The sequence below is a fragment of the Ursus americanus genome, chromosome 6 (genome assembly GCF_024610735.1).
Source record: "Ursus americanus isolate L20-20 chromosome 6, mUrsAme1.1.p, whole genome shotgun sequence".
NCBI lineage: Eukaryota > Metazoa > Chordata > Mammalia > Carnivora > Ursidae > Ursus > Ursus americanus.
The window spans coordinates 32709279-32715538 of record NC_142132.1 but is presented as its reverse complement, the minus strand read 5'-3'; the positions used below and the strand labels follow the sequence as shown (position 1 = coordinate 32715538).

Genomic DNA, 6260 nt, shown 5'->3' with positions numbered 1-6260 from the left:
ACCACCTCAAATAAAAAATAACCAACTATGGGAGAGCAGAGGAGACAGTGACTGAGGGTGAGGAAGGGAACACGGAACCCCAGGGCAGCAGAAGAGACCATGCGTGTGCTGGGAGGGCTCCGAGGCAGTGGTGGTACAAGTAACGTGAGTAGGACTCTTTGTATCTTCCACATAGGTCTACGTAAATATACAGAGAGAAGTTGTTTGCTTTCCCTTGCTCTCGTCTCTGCTCTGAGCTACTTGCCGCAGCCCCAGCTCCTCTTTCCACATGAGGGCGAAGGGAAGAAGATGGTAAGCAAATCATCAACAAACTGTGATCAGACCCACACATCCATCAGCTTCTGGATCTTCGGTGCTATTACAGGATTCTTTAAGTGTTTACTGAGTGCCTGGGGGTCTTTCTGCATTGGTTCCAGGATAAGCCGCATGACCGGATCACTCATTATCTGCTGCACCTCAGGGTTGTCATGTCGGTTATAGTGGGCCATCATACAGCGTTGGTAACTGTCTGCTGCCTTCTTACCTTTGGAGTCCAGATCTAACGTCTTCCAGTAGACACCCATGACTTTTCTGTAGTCCTTCATCTTCTCTAGTGCAGCTGCTCGCCGTGTGTAACCCTTGATGAGGGTTGGCTCCAGCTGGATACATTCCTCACAGTCCTTGTACACCAGCCGAAACTCCAGGAGTTTGGTGTAGTGGGCAGCTCAATTGCTGTACAATTTGGCATCTCTTGGGTTCTGTTTCATGGCTTCTAAATAATGCTTCATGGCCTGGGAAGGGTCCCCTTTCTGAAAGCATTCATTGCCTTTGTTCTTCTCCTCCAAGGCCGGGTCTGGGTTTATATAGGCCAGCCACTCTTGGTCCTTGAGAATTTTCTCCACCTGTTGGCATTTCTTAAGCACATCTGGGGTTCAGGGCTCTGCCAAAGACTTGCTATAGAAACAGATGACATCCTTGCACTTTTCCTCTTTGAAGTAGGAGTTGCGGTCTATGGCCATACCATCCTGAACGCGCCTGTTCTCATCTGAAGTAGAGTTGCCAATTCGAGCATAAGCTTTGGCAATCTGTCGATAGTCGTCTTGGTTTTCTCACCCCACTTTGATGGACTTCTCAAAAAGTTCCAGGCATTTACTGTAGTTGCCCTTCTTGAAGTACACAGCTGCTTGACTGGTCATGTAGGTCATGTTGGTGGGATCGAGGTCCTTGGCTCTCTCATAGTGCTTCAAGGTTATGTCAAAGTCATTTGTCTTGTAGGCCTCACTCCCCAACTCTTTTTCTTTCAGTACCTGCTTCTTCTTCTGTGGGAGATCTTCTTCCACTGCTCTGACATGGTATCCTCTTTGAGAGAAGGTGGTGGTGGAGCTGTTGCAACTCCCTCCTCCTCATCTATACTGCCCGGATCGACTCCCAAGAGGACACTGAGAGTAGTCATGATCCAGAGATCTTATAGTTTCTTACCCAGGTCAGACAGCTTGTTTCATAGTTGCTCTATCAGTTGCTGGTAGGTAGGATCAGTGAGCAGTGTCCTTGTCCTGGAGTCACTCTCCGAATTTTGATACAGATTGGACATGTTGAAAAGATTCATGAATTTCCTCTCTGCACAACTGGGCCTCCATATTCTGTAAGCCTTCTTTGAGCTGAGGATTATTTGTTTCACGTTTTAAACCTTCTTTGTAGATTCCCTTGGCTTTTTCAGATCGGTGTAAGAACTTAAGAGCTGCTGCTTTTTGTGAATAGCCCCTGCTCCAGTCAGGCTTTAAGTCAATAGTTTTGCAACCATCCTCATAAGCCTTCTGGCAGTCATCTTTCTTGGCATAGGCTGCTGAGCAATTGTTGTAAAGCACATGGTTCTGGGGGTCTACCTTTATTGCTTCAGAGAAGCACTGTAACACTCCGTCCATGTTGCCCACACTCAGGGCCTTATTGCCCTTCTCTTTTAGCTCATTTACCTGCTCCATAGCCTGGCGTAGAACCCAGTTGAATCAATTCCATCTGCACCACATTCCCAACCCTTAAAAACTCTTTTCATTTAATATTTGGATAACTTTTTTAAAGGGAAGTCTCCCCCAAAATGGAGAGATTAAAAGGACCTAAGTCCTTGGAGATGTCACTGTTAGTTTGATGAAGATTTTCCTCCTAATCTGAGGCCAATATGCCATGTAGTCATCGATGACATGAGCCAGATGGTCATACTTACAATATTTACACTGGTGTAGGGGCAAAGTGCAGACCACTTGTATATACACACATCTGCTCAAAGGCTTTTCCATGACAAAGCAGAAAGGTTATATGGTAGGTGGATTCTTTCAGAAGTATAGCCCAAGCACGGCACTGCCAGCCTACGTTGGTGTGCTAGGAAGGGCCAGAGGGGCCAGCCCAAGATTCTGAGGAGGTCTAAAACATACAGTAAACTTTGGCATGTATTACTGGTCCCCGATAACCCAGCACACTGGGCTATCTCAACCTAGTCTCCCTTACCTTCAGGATATCCAATTTCACCTCCATCTGCATCTTTCCAAACCTTCTCCCCTTTACTTTCAGTTGAAAGGGTCAACTTGATTCTGCAATTTGAGATTTCTGCAATGCTCAGCTACTGCTTCAAGGATGCTATAGTAGATGAATTATAACAGTAACAATTATTATTATGCTATAGAAAGAGGTTTTCTCTTTAAAGGCTCCCAAATAGAAACTATCATCATCTGTGGGGCAAGGTCAAGAGATATCACCGTCTGATAACAAACTGAATGAGTCAGGGCATAGTTGATGAGCTCAGACATTTCCTGGACATATTTCACGGCCGTTCCCAGAAATAACCCATTATCCATTGTGATGGGTGCCAAAATCATTCTCCTGGGCATGTTAGATAAACTCTAGGTGGAAGCTGCTGGCTCCATGCCAGACTCCTTAATAATACGAGGGTTTGGTACCTCCTCAATAATAAGAGGGATTGCCGAGGAAGAAGAGTTGGAGGGTAAGAATTGCAGCCTCTTGGGGGTGAGGGACGTGACCAATGGTTAACTGGAAGAATATGCCCACTGTGGCCAGCAGAGGGTAGCGGAACCAGACTACTCCTGCAGGTGGCCCCTGTGATCCGGTGGCATCTGCGGTGGACATCTGTGTTCCAGGAGACCAGGACCACAAAGGGTAGTCCCTAGAAAAGGTATAGCTAAAGCGGGAAAGGAGATTTGGGGAAAGAGATTTCCTTTTCAGTGATGATATTCTTCCCTGAAATCAATCCATGGTCCAGCCTCCTGGAAGATTAGATTAATCTTGCAAAGCCTGGTCATCCCAAGAGGAACAGTCAGAATAGCGGTTTGAAGATTTATTTATTTATTTATTTGACAGAGAGAGAGAGAGAGACAGCCAGCGAGAGAGGGAACACAAGCAGGGGGAGTGGGAAAGGAAGAAGCAGGCTCCCAGTGGAAGAGCCTGACATGGGGCTCGATCCCAGAATGCCAGGATCACACCTTGAGCTGAAGGCAGATGCTTAACGACTGAGCCACCCAGGCGCCCCAGAATAGCGATTTGGATCATGCAAAGCCGAAGACTAGAACATAAACTCCTAATGACTCAATCAGAATAGAAATAATTCATTAAATTCAGCCTGAAACAGTCACCCATGCTTCCCTGTATGCCCCAACAGATTTACCAGCACATTGCCTGTGCCACCAATGTCCACCGCCTCCACAACAAAGAGGGATAATATAAACACTTTGATCTCATCTTCCCAATAGATCTCCTGCCCTCCATCTACTTTTCCAGAAGGTAGGGTTCTCATTCAGAGGGTGGTGAGTATGGGCAATATGCACAGAGAGGACTTGCTTCATTACCTCCCGTTCTTCTTTGGTTAAGCCAGAGATGACTGAGTATAGTTGAATTTTACTGCCCTTGAAAAATAGCAAGACTCCTTACACCTCACATGTAGAGGTAGGGTCAAGAATGGCATACCAAGAATTATTCCTAATAAGATGACTGTCCCAAACGGTCGGGGCAGATGCTCAGATACTTAAAGGAAATTATGGCTAGCTTTGTTATAAAAAATGTTAAGTTTAACCAGGCAAAAACATTGATGTCAATGTATTTCCAGTCCTTCCCCTGGCCCTGTAAGCTAAAGAAGGTTCTGCTTTTTTCTCTTCAGTTTCTTCCTTTCCCACGGTCCTCTCAGCAGGCTCCTGTTTTAGGGACTCTCATGAGGCAGAATTGGGAAGAGAATAACACAAAGAAACTCACAGATCAGGCTGAAGGAGGATGTCCGAATCTGTGTGTTAGAAGAGAGGCCCAGAAGCAGCTGTGGAAGGGGAGTGGGTGGGCGAGGACATGGGGATTCTAAGAAGTGTTTCTGTGAGTTACAGCCTTTCGTGACATTAAAAGAAAAAAAAAAGTCTTTCGACTGTGTTCGTTTGGTGCAAGTTTTCTTTGAGAATGGACCCTATGAATCATAGTTTCAATAGAATTATAGAAGACACTAACATAATTCTGCCTCTTCCTTTGAACGATCATTTGCATAATTTGAGTAGGTTATCCTGTAGCTCATGAGGAGCATGGAAAATTACCTAACTCACAGAATGTCAGCACACCAAAAACCAAGCAAATCAAAAGCCAAAAATACTCATCAAAACTGCTGTTTCTGATCTTCACTTCCATGTTGTCTCACCTAACGCATTTTAGAGTCATCTTTGTCACTTAAAAACGGTTGGAGATATTTCCACTCCATCTCTCTTGGATAGTTTTTTTTTTCTAGGGACCGTTAGCTTTACCATCTCATTACACAGCTCAAGGCCATCCTCCAAAACCTCTGTGACCCAGACTGACCAGGCTGATGCCTTCTACATTGATGCCTCCCCCACATGACAGAGCCAGTGATCTTGGTTCAGTGCCTTTTTCTATCTTGGAGGGACCCTTTTAACTTCCAGAATTGAAGGCATTTAAAGAAAACAGTCACTGGGTGTTATTACAGCCCCAAGGCCAAAAGGTGCTTAATTAATTAAATGTTACATATGTAACAGGCATGGGGACAAGAATGGCTTTTCTACCTTAAAAAAGGAAAACAAATGGAAGAGGTAACATTACCTAGAGAAAATCTCCTGGTTACAGATAGAATTTTGATACCTGAGTAGCTGGGATTTCCTCTCTCTCTCCCAGTTTTTTTCTTCATTGGAGGAAGATGAGGGCAGAGATAACTGAGAGGAGCTGGAATTCACTGGGGAAATTACCTCGGAAACCAGCTATGGATGAGGGCACCACAGAAACAGGTCCCCATGTAACCATGGTGACAAGCAGAGGAAGGAAGGGGTGGGGAGAGGAGGGAGCAAAGAGCCAGTGCAGTTAGAGGTCAGGAGGGAACGCAGGGAGGGGAGGGGACACCCAGGTCAACGGAGTGAGTGACAGGAGCTTTTAAGCTAAATTCAGGTTTTTAAAGGAAGAAAGAATTTGTTACTGCAATTAACTAGGAAGGCAGAATGTGTGTTATATTACGGATTCCTTTTACATTTAGAAAGTGTTTTAAATGTTTCTAGAGTTTAGCTATTTTAACAAAGCAAGATTAGGAGTGAGCAGTGGAAAGTTGTGGTTGAGTTGGGCGTGGGGATGGGGAGGATTGGAGGAGAAAGGAAGGCACACTCAGAGCTACCCAGAAGCCCAGAGACTGCTGGCATCTAGAGTCAACACAGCACCCGGCTGCCTCCTGGTGGTGGCTATCTTCCCAGAGATTCCCTTACTGAGGCTGAAGTGGAAAAACCAAGCCGGAAGTACAGGATGCCCACATTTGGCAAATATAAGTACAGGATGCTGGTTAATTTTGTGTGTCAGATAAACATATAAAATATAAAATAAGGGAAATTCAAATCAAAACCACACTAAGATACCACCTTAAGCCAGTTAGAATGGCAAAAATTGACAAGGCAAGAAACAACAATTGCTGGAGAGGATGTGGAGAAAGGGGATCCCTCCTACATTGTTGGTGGGAATGCAAGTTGGTACAGCCACTCTGGAAAACAGTGTGGAGGTCCCTTAAAAAGTTAAAAATTGAGCTACCCTATGACCCAGCCATTGCACTACTGGGTATTTACCCCAAAGATACAGACGTAGTGAAGAGAAGGGCCATATGCACCCCAATGTTCAGCAGCATTGTCCACAATAGCTAAATCATGGAAGGAGCCGAGATGCCCTTCAACAGATGACTGGATTAAGAAGTTGTGGTCCATATATACAATGGAATATTACTCAGCTATCAGAAAGAACGAATTCTCGACATTTGCTGC

At 45.1% G+C, this 6260-nt stretch overlaps 1 pseudogene; it reads right to left on the bottom strand.

Annotated features, from left to right (window-relative positions):
• Positions 1 to 317: 317 nt before the first annotated feature.
• Positions 318 to 1960, bottom strand: LOC123800398 (stress-induced-phosphoprotein 1 pseudogene; annotated as a pseudogene).
• Positions 1961 to 6260: the final 4300 nt, after the last annotated feature.